Genomic DNA, 10,751 nt, shown 5'->3' on the forward strand with positions numbered 1-10,751 from the left:
GCCAGATTCAGAGAATATTTTGGTTTACTTAATCATCACACATTTTCTATCGGAAAGGGCAGCCATATACAGTAAGGGCTCTTACTATGACGCTTTCAGAGTTATTCAATTTCTGTGCTCTAGATAGCACACGATCATGATTTACTACAATGAAAGGCACCCTAAAAGGCACAGTGTCTTGTTTTTGCAAATCTAGAAGGCACCTTAGGGATCCCTCGTAAAAGAAAAGTGTATTAAGTATATTTTAAAAAATATACTTAACATGAAAAAGTACATACTTTTTAAAAATTAAAATATGTTCTTAAATACATAATAAATGTACTAGTTTGGAACAACTTATGGCAATTGTAATTACGCTATATTTAAACACAACATAAAAGCATTAAATTGTGCTTTTGAGTGCTTTTTTTACAACTTCTGCAAATTTGTGTAGATTTAAGCATGTGTGTTTTTTAAGCGCTTTTTAATACACTTGATGTATATAAATGTATTACTTTGCATATGTAGCCAGGTGGTGAATTGAGAATACACCTTTAAAAAGTGTGTGTGTAACTTTAAGAAACAAAATCAGAAGTGTTGTCACCCTGAGAGAGGAAAGGGAGGAGCTAAGAGCATGGAAGAGAAGGAGGCTCAAGCTGCAGTGAATGGTGGTGCTCCATTTTAGGATCCATCCAGAGCCATCCTAATGAAATAAGAGGTAAAAATCAGGAAAAACTGAACAATATAAGGTTTAGTTGGCCTATAACAGTAGTAGATGCCTATATTGCCTTTCTAAACATGTATTTTGGATGAATCACAATCAGATGCGGGCAGATGGCATTGTTTCAGTCGGGTAGTGTGCTCCTCCTGTTCAAGCCTTGTATTTTTCTGGGTTACAGAAGCTGTTTGTCCAAGTTCTCTTGATGAAATGCTCAAGTCTTGTTGAGTAAAGCTGAGTAAATCGAGGTGAGCTTAAAATCAAATATAAAAAGAGCTCTGTTAATGGTATTAAGGTTAAGGTGGTATTAATGTTATTTATCTATTTTCTGTAATTAGTGCCACTATCAAATACTGTACTGTGTTCTAAACTAGGGTTTTACAGTGTATTTGTGACTAGTTAAAAAGAACAATAATACATGATTTGTTGCATAGTACTTTAAAAGTAGAATGTTAAAAACAATTATCTGTGGTAAAAGCTGAGCTAAAAATTGATTAAGAATTAATTTACAAATTCATGTATGAAAAGAGTAAAACTATGGTGAAATCATGCTGAAGAAAAAAAAGGTATTTACAAAAACAAAAGAATTTATAAACATTAAGTCTAGCTGTTTTATAAATTGGAAATCAGCTAATAGTACTTGCCAGAGTGATTTGTGATTGTGTGGCTATGCCTTGATTCAGACAGTATCAAGGCACAGCGTTTTCCTCATTCTAGATAAAACTATATAAAAAAGTATACATATACCTAGTGGAAAATTGAGTTTGAGTTTGAATATTTCATTCTATATTTTTGTGTTGTCAGAAAAGGAATTTCTATGTTTTTTTATTATTATCTCACTGTTCTTAAGTTGTAGCTCTTGCAGTGACACTGGGCACTGGAAATCATTCATGTATTGGAATGTGTCTAAATTCTATTTCTCTGTAAAAAGACTGAATTGAAGAGAATGTAAACAAGCCTTGTTTTATAATATATTTTTGTGAAATTCTAGATAAAAGTATCACTGAGGAAACAGCACTGTTTACTGTGGTCTTTTTCACTCCCTATATTCAGGGGCGTAACATATTCATTTTATTTTTGTTATTTTGAGTACAATAAAATCAGAATAAAATACCCGAAAAAAAAAGTTCTTTTGTCATTTGGTGTGCGTCCTTTCCCCGGTGACACATATTTATGCAAATATTGTGTACACATTAATGCTACTGGAAAAAAGATACTCTAAAGTGTATACTATATAAATATTCTATCAACACAACTTATAATTCAAAGCATATTGCTTAAAAAATACATTTTATAGAAATACAGAGAAAGTATTTTTATTATGTATTTTTTTTTTTTATAAATTTTTATAAATTATATTAAATAGAAAACACACTTTTAGTATTCTTTACCTAATTTGAACATATTTTTAATGCTCGTAAGTATATTTCCTTTTTTACAAGGAATGTTATTTAAGTCATGGGGGCACGAGTCCACCGGTGTGTTGTGATAATCCAGAGGAAAGTGAGGATTGTGGGTGGGGGACCAGGTGAAGCGCTGCGTGTTTCTGAAGAGCTGGGGTATCAGTGGGCTCTCATTAATCTTTATTGGTGTGTGTGTCAGAGGGAAGAGCAGCGGAGTAAATTGCTCTGCTTCTTCCTGGTGAGTTTCATTTAGTGCCCTGATGTGAGTTATTATCTACTCATCACCAAAAAAAGCTGCAGAAACTGATGATGTTTACCTCCCATACTGCGTGGCAGGACCCTCCCCGAGATAGTTTGTCATGTGGTATTGGGTTCTTTCTCAGATGTGTTTTACCTGCTTCAGCCCTTTAGCAGAGAGGGACACACAACACACACACACACCTTCACATTCAGTGTTTTTATTTTTTTTCCTACATTGTGAATTAATACTGAAACTCTTAAAGGGCATTGATTTGACTGAAATCAGCATCAGCAGAATTAGTTAGTTCATGATGTTGGGTTACCATGACCACCCTACATCATCCCCATGAGTACTGCATGGAATTCCCTCATTCTAGAGAACAGCGTTCTCAGTGCTACACTTTGGTCTCAAAGCTGGGAGGGCTTTATACCCCTCTAGGGTATATGAGCTGGGGAAATCCAGCAAAATGTTGTATGAGTGGGTAGTAACCTCTTAATACCAGCCTTTACAGAGAGTATTTCCCTTTCTTTCATAAAGAAGAGTTTGTTCTGAATGTTCTGTACTGGTATTGATTGGTATAAACTATGGGATTTAGGGAAGACACTCAAAGAAATTAAATCCACTAAATATCCTATAGAAACTGAATATGAGTTACACTAAATCTACTTTTCCAAAGTAGCTGACTGAAACAGTATAAATACCAATTATGAACACCATCTGAACCAATGATGATGAACATAGGGAGTCTCAGACAGTCATCCACGTCTAAAAGATGCTACTTAGTAGAAATGGCTATTCATATACATTTTTGTTAATAGTAATATAAATAACGCCAGTCTTCTCATTTACAAGCAATTAGACATACAAGATAATTAGCAAATTATCACTTAATAAACAGTACATAACACAGTATAACAAAAAATATTTGCTGAACCCTTCCTAATGAGTGGCCTTATCTTACATAGTCTATTTTATATGCCTTCTGTTTGCATCTAAAGGCCTTCAAATAGCAATTGTGCTTGTAAATACATCTACGCCAATGGGTATGGTTGCTTGGAAGTGAGGTGTGTTCAGGTGAATGTCTGGCATATTGCTATCTTGGTAACAGAAAACACAGGTGCACTCATGGGCTCACGCCAAGAAATCTTAGAGAGACATGTGCCCTTCACATATATGCAAAGCTGCACAGTAAAATGGTGCACCATCCTCTAGACTAAGCTAATCACCTTAGTTCTTTGACTTTTATGTCTTACAATGATATAAACAGTTCTCCCATCTTGACCTCTACAGCTTTCCCTAAGCTAAAAATTCTTCTGATAGTTTCTAATGACAACTGATCTCATCCCTCACTTATGATTAAGCATCCCAATAGGCACAATTTCCATCTCATCAGGAATCAAATGGCTTTTTCTTCTTCTTCTCCAGAACTTATATTGTCATCCTCCCACTCATGAATGCTGGAACCAGATGCATTGTATTTGAACTCTCCAGGATGACAGATCTCCAGGACCTCCATTCACGAGTTTGTAAACTTGAAGCATCTCACGTGGTTTGGTTGGTTTTACACAAAAAATCCATACGCACCAATTTTATGTACAGTTTAACATGTACCAATGGCGGAAATGCCATTTGTTTATAGCTGTTGTAATAATCTCTGAAATATACCAGGTTACACCTGGTTATGGGGGATGCTTAGCTGAATATTGCATTCTACATCTGATCTCAATGTGCTCACCACAAAACACCCTGGGGTTCATTTGGGACCAGACGAGAACCATCTCCTCTAGAAGGTCTCGGTGTGGTTGTTTTGGTTCTAGATTGACAAGTGTGATTAATGTATTCACACTTGCTAAACCGAATCACACCAAGGAAGAAAACAAAGCTGATTTATATAGACTAAAACAGGAGTGCCCACAATTTTCTGGTCCAAGATGTACTTTTCCAGTGGACAAGACACCATAATCTACTAGGCCTCATTTTTAAAAGCTTCTTGTTGATATTATCAGCATTGCATGACAATTCACACACAAAAAACCTTCACAAATCACAATAACCTTATTCTGATGATTTACACTAAATGGTTTCAGCCAGGTTTGCGTAGTCTGGACATGATGGAAATGATGTCTTGTGCCTCACTATAGCACACCCCAGAATGACCCTACAGTGGCAGCTTTTGCTTTTGAGCTGGGCTTTGTGAAGATAGACTGCTGAGCACTAAGCTGCGATTTCAGTTCTTTCACTTTTCTCCTGAGTTTGGTTTTGAGTGGATATTCGTTGCTGTACATTGTGTGCACCGTTTGAAAATGCCACTCAATGCTATGCTTCTTGGGAAGTTGGATGGATGGATGGATGGATGGATGTGTCTGTCTATTAAATTCTATGAAAGAGTTATAGGGTTTATTCCTGGACAGGGACTTGGGGCCTCATGTACTAAGACTTGCGTGGACTTCCTACTAAAATGTTCTGTACGCTCAGACCTGAAAAGTTCCGTACGCACAAAAAAATCTGGATTTATCAAACCGTGCGTAGGCAGAATCCCACGTACTTTCTCTTAGTACATCGCAATCAACTTGAAATCAAGCGCAAATGCACGAAAACAACACACCTGCCATGACTCCTCCCTCAATTACTCAGAGTATAAAGTTAGAATAATAATAATAATAATAATAATAATACAAATTATTATTATTAAATTATTATTATTAATATGATATACGCGTAGCGTATAATTACCCATGTTTTAAATTGTATTATTCTAAGAGGGATAATAAATGATTTCATTTAAATGCTTCAAATGAGTTGCTTACCAAGAAGCCACATGGCACGCACTCAGCTTGTGTTCTTATCCTCCTATGCTCTTGGAAATCTAAAACGGCTTATAAGCCAGTCATCATCATGGGCCAAAAAAACATAATGGTCGTGGAAAATGCGCTCTCAATGAATTCGGCCATTAGCAATATTTTCCAATAATGCCAACGTTGCCAACTCCAACAACTTCAGCGCAAACCTTTATGCATGTTTATATAATCTAGGCTAAGTGGAAACACGTTGAACGATTATTTATGTAAGCCAATGAAATTGTCTGATTTATTAACTTTATTTTACCCAGTAATGCTGACTACAATGTGTGCATAAAGGATGTCTTAATAGTTGTAATTTCAATGCATCGCCTCTAAGTGTCGCCAAATGACAAAAACACAATACATACGTACAAAAAAAGGCGTACGCCCGAAACAAAAGTTCCGTGGGGGAATGCACTTTCTCACGTTGAAGTCAAATTTAGTACATCTGACCGTGAGCGTGAAATATGGCTTACGCAATGTTTTTGTGCGTACGCACCTTTAGTACATGAGGCCCCTGGAGCCTAGACCTAGACTACACATTTCTTTGGAGAATCTCCATTCACAGATCTGTATAGTCCAGAACTAGGCTTAATCCCATAGGAAAATATATAGATTTTATATATCTAAATCCCTGTCTGGAAGACCAACCCAAGTGTTTGACCAACTTTTAACCGTCTTTATCTCTTACACTTCACACAGATTGTCGTTATAACAGTGCCTTTAAAAATTACATATGTAACTGTCATCTGTTCTGATTGGCTGTCCTGTATAATCATTCAAAAAGCAGGCCAAGTTTAAACTCAACTCAGTTTTTACGGAATGGTACAATTAACACTCAAGGTTGCTGCAAAGTCACTTTTTGTCAATGTTTTAATTTTTAGTTTTGGGAATGTTACTTTTAACATTTCCATAATATTAGCATTCGTCCAACTGGGATGTGAAAATGTTATGTGAGAAACTAAATCTAAAAAACATGGTTATACAACCCTTCAGCTAAGCTAAGAGAACATTCTAAGGATGTTTAGCAATGTTTTGAAAAGGATCCAACAAGGTTACCCTGTAATGTTACAGAAATAATGTTCTAAGAACATTGTGACAATGTGGAAGATAATATTGGTTTGCATGACAACGTTATGAGCACGTTTCTCATTAAAACTTAAAGTATCATTCCCAAAAATAAAAATATAATGTGATGTCAAAAATTGGCACACGTGACATTGCAGCGATGTTACCGGAATATTTAAAACTTTTAAAATTAAGAGCATCCAGAAAACTTGACAAATTGAACCTTCTAAGAATGTTACCTATAGCATTCAGAAAATGTTTTTCTAACCAAAATTATATAGCCAATATTATGTCACTTTTTTTTTTAGAAAGCTCCTGGAACATTATTTTTTGTAACGTTACAGGCTAACCTTTGTGGAACCTTTTCATAGCATTGCTATACGTTCTTATAACATTATTAAGCTTATTTCTAGACTATATTTTCCTTTAAATGAAAAATCTCCTTTCAAAATGCTGTGTAGTCCAAGACTAGGCTTCAAGACTGCCCCTTCAATTGGTGTGACACATTTAAAATATAAACTAAACAATTACTACTTTTTGTAAAAGTAGTATTTTTATTTTGTTGTTTTAGTTATTTATTTTGAGCTATGTATTCTCCAGAGTGATGGTCACGCCAGCTCTACAAGAGCAAGTTCAAAAGCAGCTTAGTCTCATCAAATGGAGCTTGTCCTCTCCATTATGTTGTGAACATGGAGGCGCAGTGGCATAATGGCCTTTCTAACTGCCGTCAGTTGCACTGACTCATCACATCCAGCCGCCGCGGTCATTACAGCGTATAGAGGGCCTCGGGGGCAGTCTATAAGTGCTGCTGGCCTTAATGAGTGGAAACTTAATCTATACTGCGGCTTCCAGCTCCAGCTCTCAGGATTGGTTGACATGCTTTGACCTGGGCTGCTGTTGCTGCTGCTGCACCGAGGATCAATGATGCAACCAGTGTGGCCCTCAGCAGCCCTGCTGGTTAGAGGAGCACAGATCTCCAGCCCAAAGGGATTATGGGTACAAGAGAGGGCAGGAGTTTGCTTAAGCCCTCGGGTGCTGGCCTATTATTAAGTCATTAATCTATAGACATGTTATTAGAAACATTATTATAAGGGCTTCAGTAACTGTGAGAGTAATGTGTAGTACTGAGAGTGAGAGAGTGAACTGCAGACCCTCATATAGGCCAGGTCTCTCTCTCTCTATCTCTCTGTGTCCTCTCTCTCTCTCTCTCTTTGTCCTTTTCTCTCTCTTTCCTCTGTCTCTCTCTCTTGCTCTTTTCCTCTTTCTTTCTTTCTCATTCTGTCTCCTATTCCTTCTCTCTCTCTCATTCCTTCTCTTTCTCTCTTTGTCCCTCATTTTATCTCTGCCTCTCTCTTTGTTTCTTAGCTTCTCTCTCTCTCTCTCTCTCTCTCTCTCTCTCTGTCTCTATCTCTTCTATTCTGGATCCTGGAAGAAGGTAGAGGAATAGAGGAGAGGAGGAGGAGGAGGAGGAGTGAAGAAAAGAGAAATTACAAAAGAATTTATTACATCAGAAAGAAACAAGAAATTGCATCAGATAGAACTGAAAGCCTGTGTTATTTCTATAATTTATCTCTATTTTATTTGTTATAAGAAGTGATAATATATTTCCTACTGTTTTGTATGTTATGGGATGTTTTGCTATGTTTTTGTAATATTTCTACATGATGTATTGCTAAATTCTATAAATAAATGTATTAATAAATAATTCATCAATAAAAAAAGTGTGCTTATGTGCTCTGTGGGCGTGGCCACAGTGAAGTCACTCCAAAATGTCTAAATCCTCTAAAAGGATAGGATATATTCTCTACCTGGATAGGGTACTTTGGTGTATTCTCTGCTGGAAGTCACTTTGAGTGAATTTTAAACAGCATCTTTCATTGTGGATCATAGAGGAGAGGAGGGTGATCAGTATGAAAAAAGAAGTAACTTTTGGGGTTTGTGAATGCAGCCTCTCTTCCTGTCTTTCTCAGTCTGTCTCTTCTTTTCCTCTGACAGTGACAGAAAACACAGCATCACACAGAACCCTCAATTCCACATGTTGATGCATTTTCTGGCTCACATGAAATGGCCAGCTCTGCAGCCCAGCTCCTGAAGGGGAGGGGTTTAATGAGTTAAATGACACAAAGACATAGCACAGTGACACAGTCAGTGAGATGATAGGGTGTGATGGTGTGAAAGGGTTAAAGTCCAGATTTGAAAGAGAATGAAAAATGTTCTGTCTTGAATTGGTAATGGACTCTGAATGGCGCCAGACCAGGCAAAGGTTGTCTAGCATTTTCTGGAGAGGCCAGACTGTCACGGGTGATAAATGAGCAGATGTGATATCTTCGCTTGAGTTAAAGGGCCGGTCGGTGACCCTCGCCCCGCGACGCGCTCAGCCTTCAGGGCACAGGCGACATTTTCGCCCCTCTCCCGGCTGCACTGTCCGTGTTCACATGCAGCCGTGACCCCGGCTCGGCCTCGACCTGTCACCTCCTGTCTCTGTGATTTGAGTGAGTTTTCTCCAGCCTGATCACCACCGAGAGGTGCCACTGCACCATCACACCTGGACCTCATCATAATCCTCCCATATATAGTACAGGCCAAAAGTTTGGACACACATTCTCTTTTTCAATGCGTTTTCTTCACTATTAACATTGTAGATTCTCACTAAAGGCATCAAAACTATAAGTAAACACATATGAATTATGTACTTAACAAAAAATTATATTCTAGTATCTTTAAAATAGCCACCCTTTGCTCTGATTACTGCTTTGCACACTCTTGGCATCATTCTCTCAATGAGCTTCAAGAGGTGGTCACCTGAAATGGTTTTTCAACAGTCTTGAAGGAAGGAGTTCCCAGAGGTGTTTAGCACTTGTTTCCCCTTTGCCTTCTTCACTCTGTGGTCCAGCTCACCCCAAACCATCTGGATTGGGTTCAGGTCCGGTGACTGTGGAGGTCAGGTCATTTTTTGATAAGTACATAAAACTCCACATGTGTTCATTCATAGTTTTGATGCCTTCAGTAAGAATCTACAATGTAAATAATCATGAATATAAAGAAAACGCATTGAATGAGAAGGTGTGTCCAAACTATTGGCCTGTACTGTACACCATGAAGATAACAGCTGGAAGTCTCAATATAAGGATCAGGACCTGGATCAGAAAACAAAGAAACAACGTCAAAAAGAGACAGTTTGACTCTGAATCAGAGTAAACCTTTGAAATAAAAGAGAATAAGAATTAAAAATAATACTATAATTGGGCTCTGAGTGGTCAGTTCGAATCCTGTTCTTATAGCTTGCCATCAGTGATAAAAACAAAATAATTTTGATTAGAATCACTATTGGTATCAAAACCAGAATTAGAATCAGTTTTAGAATTGCAATCATAATCAGTAACCAAACAAAACATCACAATTATCATATGAATCACAATAAGTTTTAGAATCCAGAATTAGTTTTAGAATACAGTATTAGAATTTAACTCTTAATCAGAGTCAATGTCTAGATAACAATCATTATTAAAGTTAGTTTAAAAAAACTAAATCAAAATCAGGTCCATTATCATAATTTGCATTATAATAATTAGTATTGATGAATTATTAGAACCTATATGTGTATTATTATTATTATTTATTATAAAGACCGCATCAGAATTTAAATCTGAATTAGAGTACAGATCTGGATCAGATCAGAATAACTATTAAGATCAGAACTACTAAAACCCGATTTGGCATTAAATTAATGTATTATAATTGTATTCATAATCACTAATATAATATAAGAATGGGACTTACAATCACAAAAATTATTAGAATTCAGAATTAGTATCAGGATTAGAGTCAGACTCAGTATCAAAATTACAACCTAAATCAGAATCAGTATTATAATTAGTATTAGAATCACTATTAGAATTAGAATCAGAATTAGTGTAAACATCATGATCAGAGTCTCTACAGCATTAGAACCAAAATTAGAATCAGATTTATTGTTGGTCTGGATGGAATTAGAATTATGGTCAATAATAATAGTACAATTCAAGTCAGTATCAGAATCATTATCAGAATTGGAGTCAGAGTCAGAATGAAATTACAATCTTAATCTGAATCTAAATCAGAATCTGTATCTAGATCGGAATCAGTGTTATAACTAGAATCAGAACCATTATTAAAATCATTAATTGTATGAGAATCAGAATTAGTCACAATGAGTCATAAGGAGCCATTATCAGAATCAGTGTTATAATCAGGATCTACTGTATATCAGAATCAGAATTAGTATCAGATTTGAGTTAAAATCAGAATCAGCAGTAGATTAAGTTAGAATAAAAATCTATGAACTACCTGACAGCCTCAGAATCTCTGTTTCCATCTGTTAGTCTGTGAGTGGCGGCAGCGCTGCAGGGTTCCTGGGGTTTATTTTTAGGACACTTTATGTTGTACGTCTTGTAAATGTGTTCTATCTAGATAAACATTTATGATGGGTATTCCTCGGGTTTGACAGAGACGTGCTGTCCTAA

Source organism: Astyanax mexicanus, chromosome 2 (assembly GCF_023375975.1).
Source record: "Astyanax mexicanus isolate ESR-SI-001 chromosome 2, AstMex3_surface, whole genome shotgun sequence".
Taxonomy (NCBI): Eukaryota; Metazoa; Chordata; class Actinopteri; order Characiformes; family Acestrorhamphidae; genus Astyanax; species Astyanax mexicanus.